We start from the raw sequence: 19,818 nt of genomic DNA on the forward strand, positions 1-19,818 counted from the left end.
GTGCTAACAATGCCTGGAACATGGCAAGGCCCCCTATACACTCAGGAACAAATTTTTTTGTTAGTAACCAAACATTCATGACTTCCAATCGATATGGAATAAAAACATTCTCAAAAAATAGAGACCAATAATTCAAGACAATTTCAATAGACTTGTGATAGAAAGAACCATTTGCATCCAGAGAGAGAACTATGGAGACTAAATGTGGATCAAAGCACAGTGTTTCCACCTTTGTTGTTGTTATTTGCTTGTTTTTTTTTCTTTCTCATACTTTTTTTTCTTTTTTGATCTTATTTTTCTTGCATAGCATGATGAATATGGAAATATGTTTAAAAGAATTGCACATGTTTAACCTGTTTTGAGAAGAGAGGAGAGGGGAAGTGGGGAGAGAAGAAGAAAAAAATTTGGAACACAAAGTTTTGCAAAGGTGAATGTTGAAAACTATCTTTGCATATATTTGGAAAAATAAAATACCATTTAAAAAATAGAAAGAGGGGGCAGAGCCAAAATGGTGAAGTAAAGGCAAGAATTTGCTCAACTTCTCCCCCAAACTGCTTCAAATTCCTTTAAATAATGACTTTAATCTCGTTCTTTATGCCTAGGTCATGGACCCATTTTGATCTTATCTTGGTATGTGGTGTTAAGTGTGGGTCCTTGCCTAATTTCTGCCATACTAATTTCCAGTTATTCCAGCAGTTTTTATCAAATAATGAAATCTTATCCCAAAATTTAGAATCTTTGGGTTTGTCAAACACTAGATTGCTATAGTTGACTATTCTGTCTTGTGAACCTAACCTTTTCCACTGATCAACTAATCTGTTTCTAAGCCAATACCAAATGGTTTTGGTGACTGCTGCTTTATAATATAATTTTAGATCAGGTACAGCTAGACCACCTTCATTTGATTTTTTTTTTCATTAATTCCCTTGAGATTCTCGACTTTTTATTGTTCCATATGAATTTTGTTGTTATTTTTTCTAAATCATTAAAATATTTTCTTGGAAGTCTGATTGGTATAGCACTAAATAAATAGATTAGTTTAGGGAGTATTGTCATCTTTATTATATTCGCTCGGCCTATCCAAGAGCACTTCATATTTTTCCAATTATTTAAGTCTGACTTTATTTGTGTGAAAACTTTTTTGTAATTTTGCTCATATAATTCCTGACTTTCCTTTGGTAGGTAGATTCCCAAATATTTTATGCTATCAACAGTTATTTTGAATGGAATTTCTCTTTGTATCTCTTGTTCTTGGATTTTGTTGGTGGTGTATAAGAATGCTGAGGATTTATGGGGATTTATTTTGTATCCTGCTACTTTGCTAAAATTATGAATTATTTCTAATAGCTTTTTAGTAGAATCTCTGGGGTTCTCTAGGTATACCATCATATCATCTGCAAAGAGTGATAGTTTGGTTTCCTCATTGCCTACTCTAATTCCTTTAATCTCTTTCTCGAGTCTTATTGCAGAGGCTAGTGTTTCTAATACAATATTGAATAATAATGGTGATAGTGGGCAACCTTGCTTCACTCCATTGATAAATGGTCAAAGGATATGAACAGACAATTTTCAGATGAAGAAATTGAAACTATTACCACTCACATGAAAGAGTGTTCCAAATCACTATTGATCAGAGAAATGCAAATTAAGACAACTCTGAGATATCACTACACACCTGTCAGATTGGCTAAGATGACAGGAAAAAATAATGATGAATGTTGGAGGGGATGCGGGAAAACGGGGACACTGATGCATTGTTGGTGGAGTTGTGAACGAATCCAGCCATTCTGGAGAGCAATCTGGAATTATGCCCAAAAAGTTATCAAACTGTGCATACCCTTTGATCCAGCAGTGTTTCTATTGGGCTTATACCCCAAAGAGATACTAAAAAAGGGAAAGGGACCTGTATGTGCCAAAATGTTTGTAGTAGCCCTGTTTGTAGTGGCTAGAAACTGGAAAATGAATGGATGCCCATCAATTGGAGAATGGCTGGGTAAATTGTGGTATATGAATGTTATGGAATATTATTGCTCTGTAAGGAATGACCAGCAGGATGAATACAGAGAGGCTTGGAGAGACCTACATGGACTGATGCTAAGTGAGATGAGCAGAACCAGGAGATCATTATACACTTCGACAACGATATTGTATGAGGATGTATTCTGATGGAAGTGGATTTCTCTGACAAAGAGACTTAACTGAGTTTCACTGGATAAATGATGGACAGAAACAGCTACACCCAAAGAAGGAATACTGGGAAATGAATGTGAACTATTTGATTTTTGATTTTCTTCCCGAGTTATTTTTGCCTTCTGAATCCAATTCTCCCTGTGCAATAGGAGAACTGTTCGGTTCTGCAAATATGTATTGTGTCTAGGATATACTGCAACATATTTAGCATGTATAGGACTGCTTGCCATCTTGGGGGGGGGGAGGAGGGAGGGAGGGGAAAAAACGAAACATAAGTGATTGCAAGGGATAATGTTGTGTAAAAATTATCCTGGCATGGATTCTGTCAATACAAAGTTATTATTAAATAAAATTAAATTTTAAAAAATAAATAAATAAATAATGACTTTAAACAAATTTAGAGCATCAGAACACCCAAAAAGATGGAATAGAATATTTTCCAGCTGAAGGCAACTTAGACATTCAATAGAAAAATTCTGTGATACTAGAGTGGGAGTCAAGTATATAGTCCTGGTGGGAGTATCAGCACAGCCTCAGACCCAGTCCCAGCCCTGGTTTGGACCCTAGCGTCTGAATCAGCAGCAGTGCTGGAGGAATCTGGACCTCTCAGCCCCGGGGAAACCAGGAAGGACTCCAAGATCAGTGGAGAGGTTTGTGGCAATAGAATGGGAGTCTTGTGTTCAGTCCCAGTTCAGCCCCCGTGGTGGAATCCCAGCTTAGTCCAGCACACTAAATCTTACAATTACAATGGGGCAGGGGCACACCTAACAGCTTCAGACCAGAAAAGAGTGCTTGTGGTCAGATTCTTAGAAGGATTTCTGAAAACAGCTGCAAAAAGCCCTGAAGATAGCAAAATTGCACCCTCCATCCTGGAAACAGAGCCCTACTTTAACAAAGATTTAAAAGCAGAGTAATAGACTAGGAAAATGAACAGAAAACAAAAAAAGTTTCTGACTATTAAAAGTTATTATGGTGACAAGGAATTTCAAAACACACACTCAGAAGATGATAATAAAGTCAAAGCTCCTACATCCAAAGCTTCCAAGAAAAAGAAAAATTGGGCTCAGGTCATGAAAGAGCTTAAAAGGAACTCTGAAATTCAAGTAAGAGAGATAGAGGGAAAATTAGGGAAAGAATTGAAAGAGGTACAAAAAGAAATACAAAAAGCTAATGAGGAAGAGAATGCCTTAAAAAGCAAAATTGGCCAATTGGGAAAAGAGGTACAAAAACTCACTGAGGAAAATAATTATTTTAAAAAAATAGAATTGGACAAATGAAAGCTAATGACTTCATGAGAAATCAGGACACAATGAAGCAAAACCAAAAAAAAAGAAAAAAGAAAAAATAAGGGGAAAAGTGAAATATCTCATTGGAAAAATAACTGACTCAGAAAACAGATCCAAGAGAGATAATTTAAAAAGTATTTGTCTACCTGAAAGTCACAATAAAAAAAGACCCTAGATATTATATTTCAAGAAATTATCAAGGAGAATTGTCCTGATATTCTAGAACCAGAGGAGAAAAAAGAAATTGAAAGACTCTAGCAATCACCTCTTAAAAGAGATCCCAAAATAAAAACCCCCAGGAATAAAATGTGAAATTCTGGAGCTCCCAAGACAAGGAGAAAATGTGGCAAGTATCCAGAAAGAAACAATTCAAGTACAATGGAGCTACAGTCAGAACAACACAAGATTTAGTAATTTCTATATTAAAGGACCAGACGAGTTGTAATATGGTATTTCAGAGAATAATGGAGCCAGGATTGTAACCAAGAATCTCCTATTCAGCAAAACTGAGTATAATACTTTGGAGGAAAAGTAACAAAACAAAAGATTTTCAAGTTTTCATGATGAAAATATAAGAGCTGAATGGAAAATTTGATTTTCAAATTCAGGACTCTGAGGAAGCATAAGGAAAATGATATCATAAGGTTTATCTGTTCACATTCCTACATGGGAATATTATACTTGTAACTCATTAGAACATTCTCATTATTATGATAGAAGGAGTATATATAGACAGAGGGCACAAGTGTAAGTTGAATATGAAGGGATAATATCTTTTTTTAAAAAAATAATGAAATTAAGGGGTGAAAGAGGGATGTACTGGGAGAAAAGAAAAGGGAAAAGTAGAATGATGCAAATTATCTGCCATAAAAAAGAAGCAAGAAAAAGCTTTTACAGTGGATGGAAAGAAGGGAAGAAGGTGAGTAAGTGAACCTTACTTATTCTCATCAAAATTTGCTCAAATAAGAAATAACATACAATCTAATAGGGGTATAAAAATCTATATTATTACCCTGCAGGGAAATAGGAGGGGAATGGAATATGTGAAGGGGGTAAAGGTGATAAAAGATAAAATATTGGAGGAGGGAGTGGTCAATAGCAAAACACTTTTGAGGCAGCACAGGGTAAAAGGAGAGTGATAATAAATGGGGGAAATACAATTAGCAATAGTGATTATTTTAAAAAATTTCAAAGCAAGTTTCTCTGATAAGACCTCATTTTTCAAACAGAGGAAACTGAGTCAAATTTATAAAAGAAATATGCCCCAGTTGATAAATGATCAAAAGATATGATCTGTGCCCAAAAGATTGTAAATTCATGCATATCCTTTGACCTAACAATACTACTACTAGGCATGAATACCAAAAGAGAGTGGGGGGGGGGAGGAAAATAACCTATATGTACAAAAATATTCATAGCAGCTCTCTTTTCAGGACAAAAAAATTGAAAATTGAAGGAATGTCAAAGGATATGAACAGACAATTCTTAGATGAAGAAATTAAAACTATTTCTAGCCATATGAAAAGATGCTCCAAGTCATTATTAATCAGAGAAATGCAAATTAAGACAACTCTGAGAACCACTACACACCTGTCAGATTGGCTAGCATGACAGGGAAAGATAATGGGGAATGTTGGAGGGGATGTGGGAAAACAGGGATGGTGGAATTGTGAACACATCCAGACATTCTGGAGAGCAATTTGGAACTATGCTCAAAAAGTTATCAAACTATATACCCTTTGACCAGCAGTGTTACTACTGGACTTATATCCAAAGAGATTTTAAAGATGGGAAAGGGACCTTGTGCAAGAATGTTCATGGCAGATCTCTTTGTAGTGGCCAGAAACTGGAAACTAAGTGGATGCCCATCAATTGGAGAATGGCTGAATAAATTGTGGTATATGAATATTATGGAATATTATTGTTCTGTAAGAAACAATCAGCAGGAGGATTTCAGAAAAGCCTGGGGAAACTTACACAAACTGATGTCGAGTGAAATGAGCAGGACTAGAAGATCATTATATACTTCAACAACAATACTATATGATGATCAATTCTGATGGACGTGGGTCTCTTCAACAATGAGATGAACTAAATCAGTTCCAATGGAGCAGTAATGAACTTAACCAGCTACACCCAGGGAAAGAATTCTGGGAGATGAGTATGAACCTCTACATAGAATTCCTAATCCCTCTATTTTTGTCCACCTGCATTTTTGATTTCCTTCACAGGCAAATTGTACACTATTTCAAAGTCCAACTCTTTTTATACAACAAAATAACTGTTTGGACTTGTATACATATATTGTATTTAACTTATACTTTAACATATTTAACATGTATTGGTCAACCTGACATCTGGGGGAGGTGGAGAGGGGGAAGGAAGGAAAAAGTTGGAACAAAAGGATTTGCAACTGTTAATGCTGAAAAATTATCTATGCATATATCTTGTAAATAAAAAGGCTATAATAAAAAAAAAAGAAATTGAGGGAATACCCATCAATTAGGGAATGGCTCAATAAACTGTGGTATGTATTTGTGATAGAATATTGTCATTCTCTGGGAAATAATGAGAAGGATGCTCTTGGGGGTAAAAAAATATCTGGAAAGTCCTCCAGAAACAAAGTGAAATGTACTGTATACAAAGTAATAGCAATGTTGTGGGATGACCAGCTGTAAATGACTGCTATTCTTAGTAGTTTAATCATCCACAACTACTCTGAAGAACTTCTGATGAAAAATCCTATCTATTCCCAGAGAAGGAACTGATTATGTCTGAATATAGACTGAAACATTCTCTTTCTCTCTATATCCCTTTTTTAAACTTAATTTTTCTTGAGGTTTTTGTTTTCATTAAGGTGGGAGACCTTTGTTTTCTTTCACAACTTGACTTTTATGAAAATGTTTTGCATAACTTCACATGTGGTTTCTTGATCGTGAGTGGGGATAAGGGAAAGAACCTAGAACTCAAAAATCTTAAAAACAAATAGAGAGAGAGAGAGAGAGAGAGAGAGAGAGAGAGAGAGAAAGAGAGAGAGAGAGAGAGAGCAAACGAAATCAAAATCTTGAGGGAACAAGATAAGATTTGATAGATATGTTATGTAATTTTGTTTGGTTCTTGTCTTAGTTTTGGACTGAACATTTTCTAGTCACCTCCAACTCCTTTTGACCCCTATTTGGGATTTTCTCAGCAAAGATACGGAGTGTCTTGCGATTTCCTTCTCAGATCATTTTATGGATGGGGAAACTGAGGCAAACAGGAATTAAGTGATCTGCCAAGCATCACATAGCTAGTAAATGTCTCAGGCCACATTTGAATTCAGATATTCCTAATTCCAGTCTCAGTGCTCTATTTACCGTGCCATTTAGCTGTCAGCTAATGTGTGTGTGTGTATATATGTGTGTGTAAATATGTACATATGTGTATATACATATATATGTGAAGACCGAGTTAGCACCCTGGATACCTTGGAATCAGCCAGAGTCAAGATAAGCAAAAGTCCTTGGTCCTTATTCTTGGTCTTTAGGGGTAGAAGTGAACAGGATGGACGCAGGACCTTCCTTCTCTTCCTCTACCACCAAAGTGACTCCACCCCCTATCCTTCCCACAATTCTCTGTATACACCAAAAGATTGAACCAGCACAGAATAGTGGGAAGGGCCATTTTCCAAGCATATGCTAATAGAATATTGTCCAATCGATAGTTAGCCTTAAGTGCTCAGTTGTCTGACCTCAGTGCATCAACTCAAAGTTTCAGATTTTTACATATATATAATTCTTGGTTGTTATTTTTTGATCCTAGAGTTGGTCTAAAGATTCATTCCATGATCTTACAAAAGATGAGCTTAGATTCTAGCACTTGATTCCATTATAAAGAGCAATTATTTTATCCACAGTCTAACAAACTGAAGAATAAAATGAACAATAGTAGAATAGAAATAGAAATACAATTTCTCTTTAAACTCCATCAAATAGAGAAGTAAAATGCTAATAAATAGCTGAGTGGTATGGTAGATAAAGAGCTTAACTTGGGAGAAGACATAAGTTCAAGGTTTGTTTCTGACACTAAGTACATAACCCTGGATAAATCATTTTGCTTCTGCCTCAGTTTCTCCATCTGAAAATGGGAATAATAAAAGTACCTACTTTCCAGGATAAAATGTAAGGATAAGATGAAATTATATATGCCAAGTGCTTTGCAAACTTTAAACTACTATATAAGTGTTCATATTATTATTGATTATAACAATAATAATGATAATGATAATAATAATAATAAACATGGTGTGAAGGGATTGGCATCAGTAAAATAAGGAATGCCAGTCGTGATGATGTACAGTGAGAAGTGTGGGCTTTTGTAACGTTAGCTATCAAGACAAAGCAACCCTGAAACACTGACTAATTGAATTTTGGTGATGCTGCTGATGGGTTTGCTCCCCAGCCAGTGTGATGAATTTGGTCTTAGGACTCTAAGAAATAAGTTGCTTGACATACAGCTAATGGCTGGCTCTGCTCAAAACCATTGTATCAGCTTGACAAGAAGATAACAAAGTGAGTTGTGTTTCTCTTCCAGACCCATAAACCCCAATAGAATTCCTGCTGAAAATGATTCAGTACAAATGGTACTGACCGTTAAAGTGAACATACCACAAGCCAGAGTGAGATAGATGAAGATGTAGATTCCAGGGCTGAATCACAACAAAAATAGAGATATGTAACCAAGTAGAGGACAAGAATTCCTACAGCTTTTTGGCATTGATACCCTTAATTCCAGGTCACATAATAATGAATTAATGGCCAATATGGATGAATTAGAAAAAAAAATTACTTGATTCCTAGACTTAGATTAAACTCATTAAGAGGTGAAGAAATCTGAAAGAAAAATTAAGACCATGAAGTTACTGAAAAACTTAAGAGATTCCAGAAATTATATATAGTAATGAAATGGATGACAAAAATAGCATGTATTTCTTAAATGATTTTGAAAAGGGAATGAGCAAACTTAGACTGGAATTTCTAAAAGACTTTTTTTTTCCAAGTTTTACATAATGAATACAATTAGTAGACCATTTATACCAAAGGGGCATCAATTTTTTTAAAAAGCTAGCTATTGGCTGAAACTATCATGAACTTATATATTCTCATACAGTTTTTGACAGAAAATATAAAAACATTTAAGGATCTACACACAGTTAACAGTTGCCATGCTAAGAGCACCAGATCTGCAGTCAGGAAAACCTAAGTTCAAATCCAACTTCAGACACTTAAAAGCTATGTGACCCTGGGCAAGTCACCTAACCCTGATTGCCTCAGTTTCTTAATCTGTAAAATGAGCTAAGGAAGAAAATGGCAAACCACTCCAGTATCTTTGCCCAGATAATCCCAAATTGAGTCACAAAGAGTTGAACACAACAAAAATGAGTGAACAACAACAAATAATTTTTTTTTAATTGCTGATGCTTTCTAGGAATATCTTTAAGGAAGGGAATCAAGTAATACCATGGCAAAAAGTGACTTGAGAAAGCCATTGAAGAATAAAGATCTTGGAAGTTAACATCAATATCTAGCTAATACACACAGTAGAAAACTTGCCCAGTTAAAGTCAATAAAATAGAAAAATGTGGAAGGGAATCTGGAAAATAAAAATATATTGGCATTTAAGATTAATCTTAATTAGCAAGTGAAAGTAAAAGTTAAAAGGTTAAAGTGATATTAGAAGGCAGAACAAAGATCAAAATAACCTATTTAAGATTCATGGGGAAAAAAATCTTTGAATAAAGGATTGCAAAGTAAAGAAATCAAATGTAAGAGAGAAAACTTGGAGATGAAGAATGTGGAAAATTTCTTCTCAAACAATAGCAAATATATGCCATTTAAAAACATATATCATTTGATTTATTGAATGTAATTGAAAGGGATTCGCCTCCAAAGGGAGCCTGTGAATCAAATCCAAGAACAGAATCAAAAGATTCTCTATGGCTGACATCCACATGAACTCAGACAACAAAATATGAACAAAGCTGCATTGAACAAACAGCTGAGTTGTAAGAATTTGTTTGTGGAAATGGAGGGATTTTTGAAAGCAATTCAGAACCAGCTCAGTTTCACCAGAACTTGGGGACAAGTTATCCTTAAGAAGCCTAAACTTAGGGATCAATGTAAATTATACAAGGAAATTGTAGAAACTGTGCAACGTATCATTGCAGGCTGAAAACACTTCCAGCCCCTACTGAAAGCTTAGCAAAGCATGACCTGTTGGCTTGAAATGATGTATCTTTTATGGCCTGATAGATGATAACAATAACTAGTTTGCAAATACTTTAAGGTTTGCTTTACAAATATCTCATTTTATCCCTAAACAACTCCATGAAATAACTATTATAATTATCCCCATTTTACAGATGAGGAAATCAACTCTGAAAGAAGTTAAATTATTCTGCCCAGGTACACTTAACTAGTAAGTGTTTGAGACCAATTAGACCAATTTTGAAAGCTGATTTTCCTCCAGGTTTTGCAATCTAACTGTACTTCCTTGCTGCCTCATACTATAAAAGTACACCTCAAAATCTGCTAGAGAATTTAGATAATAAACTATGCTGAAACTGGGCCATTATCATAACTTGAACTGTTGTTCCCCAAAACCTGGACATTACATTGATTCTTTAAAATTTAAGAACATTGAATATTATCCAACCAAATATTCAATTTCCAAGCTACAAGGAACACAAAGCTATTATAATGTAGAAATATAGAAAAAAAAAAAAAAAAAAGAACTGAACCAAGGATACTTTCAGTGATCCCACACAAGATGAGACTACTTCCTAATATTTTTATCCAACTATCAAAAAGCAGCTATTTTATCTACTTGTACAACAATAGTCTGCAGAATATTAATATAATTTTTAAAAGCATTTAGTGCTTTGTGCCAGGACTATTTCTATTTGAACACCATCACAAATGGTGAGAAGAATGAGATAATGAGTATAATGATAAGGTTGTATTTATATAACTCTTTAATTTTTTCAAAGGGTCTTCCAAATAGGAGTCAGTTATTGATGCAGATGCTTGTAGGAAAGACTAACATCTATGCTTTTTATGTTACATCAGGCCTTAAGAGTGGATGATCTTTTTGGTCTCTTCCAACTTTAACAAATATATTATCTCATCTATTATTTTCACTGATAGAATGTATAAGCTTATCCAAGTGTTTGGGTGGATTGAAGGGAGAAATTCTTTCAGTTTTATTATTATATGCTCAGCATACTTTCTAGAGCATTGAAAGTATTTAATAAATGGTTGTCTAAATATTGAGGGACAATTATAATAACCACTAACATTTATATAGTATTTATTTTTATTTATTAATTTGTTTTTAATTTATGATTTAAAACACATATTTCTATAACATAGTGTCATAAAAAAAGATGATTGCATATCAAATTCACTATATACAACTTGCTATTCATTTTAAATACACAACAAAATTTTCCTGTAAATTTCCCTTCACCCCTTTTTTTCTTGACTCCCCCCCCTCACCTCAGAAATGGTTGCCATTAGGCACAAATAGGAATAGATATAGATATAAAGAAATATATAGATATGCATATATACATATACATGTGTAATATATATGTATATATAACATATATAAATTATTCTATACGTAAGTCTATTTATCAGTTCTTTCTCTGGCTGCAAATAATATCTTCCTTCATATGTCCATTACAATTAAATTGGTATTTGTAATAATCAAAGTTACTCTAAGTCATTCTTCAAACAATATTGCTATTACTGTATTCAATGCTTTCTTGTTTCTGCTCATTTTGTTCATCATTATTTTGTACAAATCTGTCCATGTTTTTCTAAGATAATCTACCTCATCATTTCTTGTTGTCCAGTAGTATTTCATCACAATTATATACCACAATTTGTTCCAGTCAATTCCTCAATTGACAGGCATCTTTGCAATTTCCAATGCTTTGTCACCACAAAGAGAGCTGCTACAAACATTTTAGAATATATATTTTCTTCTCCTTTTTCCCTAATCATCTCTGGAAATAGACCTACTAGTGATATTGCTGGGGTAAAAGACACAGGCAGTTTAATAACTCTTTGAGCATAATTCTAGATTGCTGTCCAAATCCGTACCAGGTACTGTGCTAAGTGCTTTACAATTATCATTTTATTTGATCCTAACAACAACCCTGGGAGGTAAGTGCTATTATTATATTCATTTCATAGATGAGGAAATTGAAGTAGACAGAGGTTAAATGATTTGTTCACAGTTATTAAATATCTGAAGTCACATTTGAATTCAGGTTTTCATAACTCCAGAAAATATCTGTTAAAAAAAAATGAAATATAGAGAGGAACAACAGAGTCAGAGAGAAACAAAGACAGAAACAGATACAAAGAAAGACGTATTCAAAGCCAGAGAGGCAGAGGCAGAGAAAGACAAAAACAAAAATACTGAAACAGTAATAGTGACAAAGACAGAGAAATAGAAACAGAGAAACAGAGACTAAAACAGAGATATAGAGACAGAGAAACAGAGACAGAAACAGAGATATAGAGACAGAGAAACAGAGATATATAGAAAGAGAAAGGGAAACAGAGACAGAAACAGAGATATAGAGACAGAAACAGAAATATATAGAAAGAGAAACAGACAGAAACAGAGATATAGAGACAGAGAAACAGAGAGAGAAACAGATATAGAGACAGAGAAACACACAGAAACAGAGATATAGAGACAGAGAAACAGAGATATAGAAAGAGAAAGGGAAACAGAGACAGAAACAGAGATATAGCGACAGAGAAACAGAGACAGAAACAGAGATATATAGAAAGAGAAACAGATAGAAACAGAGATATAGAGACAGAGAAACAGAGACAGAAACAGAGATATATATAGAGAGAAACAGAGATATATAGAAAGAGAAAGGGAAACAGACAGAAACAGAGATATAGAGACAGAAACAGAGATATATAGAAAGAGAAACAGACAGAAACAGAGATATAGAGACAGAGAAACAGAGACAGAAACAGATATAGAGACAGAGAAACAGAGACAGAGAAACAGAGACAGAAACAGAGATATAGAGACAGAGAAATACACAGAAACAGAGAGACAGAGAAACAGAGACAGAAACAGAGATATAGAGACAGAGAAATACACAGAAACAGAGACAGAAACAGAGATATAGAGACAGAAAAACACACAGAAACAGAGATATAGAGACAGAAAAACACACAGAAACAGAGAAACAGAGACCGAAACAGAGATATAGAGACAGAGAAACACACAGAAACAGAGAGACAGAGAAACAAAGACAGAAACAGAGATATATATAGAGAGAAACAGAGACAGAAACAGAGATATAGAGACAGAGAAACAGAGACAGAAACAGATATAGAGACAGAGAAACAGAGACAGAAACAGAGATATAGAGACAGAGAAACAGAGATATATAGAAAGAGAAAGGGAAACAGAGACAGAAACAGATCTATATATAGAGAGAAACAGAGACAGAAACAAACAGAGACAGAAACAGATATAGAGACAGAGAAACAGAGACAGAAACAGAGATATAGAGACAGAGAAACAGAGATATATAGAAAGAGAAAGGAAACAGAGACAGAAACAGAGATATAGAGACAGAAACAGAGATATATAGAAAGAGAAACAGACAGAAACAGAGATATAGAGACAGAGAAACAGAGAGAGAAACAGATATAGAGACAGAGAAACACACAGAAACAGAGAGACAGAGAAACAGAGAAACAGACAGAAACAGAGATATAGAGACAGAGAAACAGAGACAGAAACAGATATAGAGACAGAGAAACACACAGAAACAGAGACATAGAGACAGAGAAACAGATATATAGAAAGAGAAAGGGAAACAGAGACAGAAACAGAGATATATAGAAAGAGAAACAGACAGAAACAGAGATATAGAGACAGAGAAACAGAGACAGAAACAGATATAGAGACAGAAATAGAGCTATGGAGAGAAAAAAAAAAGACATTCAGAGAGAGAGAAAGAGAGAAGGACAAAAGTTTAAGGGGTTTGATCCTTGATATATTTGAGAGAGGAGTACAATATGGTGGACAGAACATTAAATCTGGCATCAGGGGAGTGGTTTCAAATCCTATCTCTGATGCTTAGTAGATGGATGAGCTTTACTTAGCTGGACCTTAGCTTTCTCATCTGTAAAATGAAAGGGTTTACACTAATTTGCCTCCGAGCTCCCTTTTAGTTTCCAACCCAGGATAAAACACAACCCGAGAGGTACAACATGCTCTGAGGTGCCAGAAGGAAGAAAGCCCATCTCCCTCGGTAGATCTGAGAGAAGGTTTTGTAAAAGAGAGGGCAGGTATTTGAACTGAATTCAGTAGACGGGCATTCCAAGCAGATGAAATGACAAACAAAGGCAAGAAAGTAGACAGGAAAGAGGGTATTTTTTGGATGAAAGGAAATAGTAAAGACTGGGTGGACTACAGTGTGAGAGTAGGAGAATAGTTGAGCTGGATTGGAACCAGACTGGCAAGGGCCTTGGATGCAATCTGGGATTAATGGAATTTACTCAGTTGGAAACAGTGACTTAAAAAAAAAAAAGCAGAGAAGTGATATGATTAGATCTGGGTCATAAGAATATTAATCTGGCATAATTGTTAGGGATGTGTGGGAAGGGATGGAGGACAGAAGTGGAAAGACTATTTAGGGATTTATTGCCATAATCTATGCAAAAATAATCAGGCCTGCACTAAGATAGCTACTGTCAAAATGCAATTGAACGGAATTATTATAGTTTGATTTTCGTTAATAGTATTTTCATTGTGACAGGTCACCACAAGGGGGCACCAACAGTCAAGCTAATTAATAAAAGAAGCTAGTACTTTCTAGAATTCTTTATGGGATGACTAAACATTGTCTATGGCTTTCATAGGTATACGCTTCACCATCACGCTGAATCAGCGCCTAAGCTCGGCTTGGGTGAAATGGCCTGCAGAGGATGATTGGATTCCCTCCGCCTCCAGGAACGGCCCTGGGCTCTCCCAGACCGAAAGGAAACAGGCCCCGCTCCCCCCTCCCGGAGGAGGATGTGAAAACAAACAAACAGAGCGAGGAGCCTGCGGCTGAGGGAGAGCCTACCTGGGGAGCGGGGGGAGGCGCGCCGCCCGGCCCTGAGCTGAAGGGAGCGGTACAAACGGGGCCGACGGCCGCGGGAAAACACACGGGCAGGGGGATCGTTCGGGGCCACAGGGAGTGATCCAGCTTGGCTGGACGAGAGCATTCATCACACAGACTGTGAGAACTGGAATATACCGCAATAGCCGTCTGATCCGGCTCATATAGGGAAGGAATTCCCTCTGTGCCTTACCTGAGAATGATCATTCAGCTTTGTCTGAGGACCTTCAAGGAAGCACAACTCAACTATCTTTATGGAAAGTCCATTCCATTTCTTCCTTCCTTCCTTCCTTCCTTCCTTCCTTCCTTCCTTCCTTCCTTCCTTCCTTCCTTCCTTCCTTCCTTCCTTCCTTCCTTCCTTCCTCCTTCCTTCCTTCCTTCCTTCCTTCCTTCCTTCCTTCCTTCCTTCCTTCCTTCCTTCCTTCTTTCTCTTCCTTCCTTCCTTCCTTCCTTCTTTCTCTTCCTTCCTTCCTTCCTTCCTTCCTTCCTTCCTTCCTTCCTTCCTTCCTTCCTTCCTTCCTTCCTTCCTTCCTTCTTCCTTCCTTCCTTCCTTCCTTCTTCCTTCTTTCTCTTCCTTCCTTCCTTCCTTCCTTCTTCCTTCTTTCTCTTCCTTCCTTCCTTCCTTCCTTCCTTCTTTCTCTTCCTTCTTTCTCTTCCTTCTTTCTCTTCCTTCCTTCCTTCCTTCCTTCCTTCCTTCCTTCCTTCCTTCCTTCCTTCCTTCCTTCTTTCTCTTCCTTCCTTCCTTCCTTCATTCCTTCCTCCCTCCCTTCCTTCCTTCTTTCCTCCCTCCCTTTTCTACCTCTTCATTCTTTCTCTTCCTTCCTTCCTTCCTTCCTTCCTTCCTTCCTTCCTTCCTTCCTTCCTTCCTTCCTTCCTTCCTTCCTTCCTTCCTTCCTTCCTTCTTTCCTTCCTTCCTTCCTTCCTTCCTTCCTTCCTTCCTTCCTTCCTTCCTTCCTTCCTTTCTTTTTTTTCTTATTGTTAATTTTTTCTAGACATCAAGTCTAAATCTGTTCCTGCAGTTTCTACCCTTTGTTTTTATTTTCACATGGAACCTAGCAGAACAAATTTCAAACCTATTCCACATTATAGACTTGTCAAATACTTGAAGACAGTTGTGATTTTTCCTGTGTTATTATAGAATAGGCTAGAAAAGTAAGTAAAATCCATGCTGTAAATGACTTTGGATGATAGACTGAGTTTGTATTTTATCTTGGCAGCTACTAGAAATGTAAGAGTAGAGAAATAGCATGGTTTTGAATTCCCTTCCTCTGGATATACTCCAACTTACCAATGTCCTCTTAACATGTAACATACTTCATGTAATTTAATATTCCAGATGTGATCTGAGCATGGTGGACTATAGCAGGACCATCATCTTGCTTATTCTAAGTACTTTACTTTTATTAACACAACCTAAATTTCTTCCTTCCTTCCTGTCTTCCTGCCTTCCTTCCTGCCTTCCTTCCCCCACCCCCATCTCTCTCTCTCTCTCTCTCTCTCTCTCTCTCTCTCTCTCTCTCTCTTTCTCTCTTTTTCTCTCTCTCTCCCTCTTTCTCTCTCTCTCTGTCTCTCTGTCTCTCTCCCTCCCTCCACCTGTCTCTCTCTGTCTCTATCTCTGTCTTCCTCCCTGTCTGTCTTTCTTTGTCTCTCTCTCTGTCTCTCTCTCTCCGTCTCTATTTTCTCTCTCTCTTTCTCTCATTCTCTCTCTCTCTCTCTCTCTTTTTCTCCCTCCCTCCATCTATCTCTCTCTGTTTCTCTGTGTTTCTCGCTCTCTCTCTGCCTCTCTGCTTCTGTCTCTGTCTCTGTCTCTTTCTTCCTTCCTTCCTTTTTGTTAAGTTTTTTTCTACACATCAAGATTAAATCTGCTTCTGTGAATAGAATGTTGGAACTGAAGTCAGGAAGACCTGAGTTCAAATGCAGCCTCATAAATATACTAGCCATATGACCCCGGTTAGTCACTTAACCTCTGTCTGCCTCAGTTTCCACATCTATAAAATAGGGATAATAATAACACTTACCTTCCAGGGTTATTGTGAGGATAAGATGAGATAACATTTATAAAGTTCTTTGCAAACACTAAAATGCTATAAGAGTGCTGTAAAGATGATGATGATAGTAGTGATGATGATGATGATGATGATGAAGATAATGATAGGTTCTTTTTTACTGACATGTCCTCCTGTTGATTTATATTTAGCTTGCAATCTTTTGAAATCACTAGGATTTTTCCATGTAGATTTGTTGTCTAGCTAACATTTCCCCTTGCCATACTTGAACATAGATTTTTTAAAATGCAAAAGTAGGATTTTACATTGTTCCTATTTAATTTCATTTACATTGTTACTATTAAAATTCATCCTATTTCAGCCAATTGTTCTACACTACTGGGATCTTTGGGAATCTTGTTTCTGCTATCCTTTCCAACACTTGTAAATTTCATATGCATACAATTTATGCCTTCATCCAAGGACAAAAGTGTTGAATAGAAAAAGACCAAAGACAACTCTGCAGCACTGCTTGAAGACCTCTCTCTTGACTGGCAACCCATTTGTTAATCACCATTCTTTGGTTCTGGTCAGAAAAACTGGCAAGCTTGTACCCCCATCAAGTATCTTCCTACATGTCAGGTTTCTGTTGCAGAAACTACAGATCCATTATACTATGTTGTCTCTTCATCAATTATTCACCAGATACCTGCCCTTCAGAGGACCTAGATTCCAATTCCAGTTATTTATTCTTACACAATTTAAATCGTGTGTCTTAGTCATTTAACAAATCAATTAACAATTCCCTGGGCTCTGGTCTCTTTATCTATAAAATAAAAGGGTTGAACTAAATGGCCTGTGAGTTCTAAATCTGTGATATTCTGATCCATCTGCCTACCAGTAATACCTATTATAGTTGATTCATTTATAAGTCAAACACAAATCAGGGACTGGCTGAATTTCTTGCTCTCCCATAATACCTCATGAATATAAGCACTCAATAGTTTTTGTTTTGAAAAAAAAAAAAAAAAAAAAAGTAGTCGCACAAAGAAAAGCCAGGAACAAGAGTACCTTCCTTCTTCTCTTTTGTCCTCCCTTCTCTCACATGATTACCCTCCCCTCCCCCCCTTCCCCCCACCAAGTTCTTTCTGGGCACTCTTCTTCCTCTGAGGTTCCCTTTCTCCGTTCCCATTTCCTCAAACACTTCCACTGACTATTTTTCAGAGAAAACAGCCTGGCTGTGTATGGCGGGGAGGGGGAAGGTTGATGCTAGGAATAGATTTTCCTGCTTTTGGAGAACTTTTCTTTTCTCCTCGGGTACCAAGAAGGTATCTGAAGAATTGCAAAGCCTGTGAATTCAGCTGTGCCTTTGCCCTAAGTGAGCCTATAGCTCTGCAGAGCAAGCAGCCTCTCTTGCTATATTGTAAGGCATTTGCCTGTGCCTGGAGGTTTAGAAATGAGCTCATTAGTTATCTGTAGCAAGGTTGCATTTCTTCACTTAGCAGGTCTTACTTATTCTTGACATCTCTGAAATAATTAGGGATTTGTATATTTTCTGCAAGGAAAATTTTCAGTACAGTTGCTCCTGGACTGTCAATAGTCAAATCCTTGGGTCTACTTGCATAGTGTGTACACTGTGATCCAATATAGTAGCTTATTATCGCAGTCATAATCTGTTTTCTAAGAATTTTCCCCTGGGCGTATTCTTTAGTACTATTCTGATTGCCATCTTTATATTCACTGGGTAACTAAGGTGGTTGGGGATTCAGAATTCAGAGATAACCAACTGTCAAAGAGCTCCCACCTCTCTCCTAGTCCTGTGATGAATTGTCTCTCTTCCCTTCCTTCACCTACAAAGGGGCATTAGAGGCATAAAAGATGAAGTAGAGGCACCCCTCTCACCTGGAACCGTCCCCACATGTTTCCACAGTAACTAAAATTGTCCTTAGTTCCCACATCAGAGCTAGACCAAAGTGGCCTACTTACTGTTCCCCAAATCCATCATTTCATCTACAATCTCTGTGCTTTTGTACATGGCTATGGCTGTAATTCATTAGCCTCTTAAAATCTCCAGCTACCCTCAGGGCTCAGCTCATGAGCTACTTTCTGTGGGAAGCCTGATTCCCCCAGACACAAATACTTACTTCTTCCTCAAATAATTATGTGCTGGGCTTGGAGTCAGAGAGCTTCAGAGATTCCTTTCAAATAAAGACCTAGGAACCCATGATTCTAAGACCTGTGTTCAAAATCCAACTCTTCTTTTTAGCTCTCTTTGTGAACTAAGCAAGTTTATTTATCCATTTTTGTCCCAGCTTTTTTCTCTATAAAACAAAAAGATTATACCAGGTGTCTGAATTAGCTTCCAGCTTTTGATTAATATGGAGTAATTCTGAGCTATCCACCCCAATTTGTTCATTTATGTAGGCTCTCCAGGGGATGGTTACCCAAGATTCAAGATCCTCTGTAGTGAATCTACACTAAAACTGTTGCTCATAAGCACCCACCAGTGGGTTTACCTTTTCACTAGTCAGTCAGTAGGTATGTAAGAGGGGTGCAGGAAGGACTAGCACCTTTGGTGTGAGGGCTGCTCATCTACCTTTGATGTTCAACCAGACTTCTAAATCTCACCTGTGACCAAGAAGCTGAAGCATGGGTAGTGGCCACAACCTGGTAAAACCCTGACTGGCTAAACCAGATCGAGGGTAACAGAGTAGCCTTAAAGCTGTTTGTGAGTTAGGGCAATGTCTACTCCCAAGCATGTGAAGACTTTTTGAGGGGTAATGGACAGATGAGAACAATTTGTTCTAATGGCCATGAAGGCAGCTGAAGCAAGCACCATGGAGTGCTGAGAGCTTGGTCAAACATCAAAAACACCAGGTCACCCCCTGCATCCTGGGCCACTGCCAGTCGTCTTGCCACTGGACTTCAAAGACTCTAGAAGAAAGAGCCAGGCTGACAGCTTCATGAAATTCTCCCTCACTTAAATGCAAGTCACACAGCAGTCAAGACATCATCCTCTGATATCATTGGTCCTCTTTGAAAACAAAGGACAGAACAACTACAGTCAGTCAATTGATACAACCAGATCAAAGCAAAGGCATTTTTTTGAAATAGCATGGTATGGACACTAGCAACAAAACATTCTCCCTGTAAATCTGGAACA

General features: G+C 37.0%; 1 long non-coding RNA gene across 3 annotated transcripts in view; it reads right to left on the reverse strand.

Moving 5' to 3' along the window:
• Nucleotides 1–15,006, reverse strand: part of LOC127560027 (uncharacterized) — a 43,027-nt gene extending 28,021 nt beyond the window's left edge. For 2 of the 3 annotated variants that reach the window (XR_007953254.1, XR_007953252.1), the window contains exon 1: nucleotides 14,864–15,005. This is a non-coding gene — a long non-coding RNA (uncharacterized LOC127560027). Of the gene's footprint in view, nucleotides 1–14,863 lie in introns of all 3 variants that reach the window. The other variant, XR_007953253.1, reaches the window with a different exon arrangement.
• Between the last annotated feature and the right edge of the window lie 4,812 nt (nucleotides 15,007–19,818).

This window comes from Antechinus flavipes, chromosome 4, assembly GCF_016432865.1.
Source record: "Antechinus flavipes isolate AdamAnt ecotype Samford, QLD, Australia chromosome 4, AdamAnt_v2, whole genome shotgun sequence".
Taxonomy (NCBI): domain Eukaryota; kingdom Metazoa; phylum Chordata; class Mammalia; order Dasyuromorphia; family Dasyuridae; genus Antechinus; species Antechinus flavipes.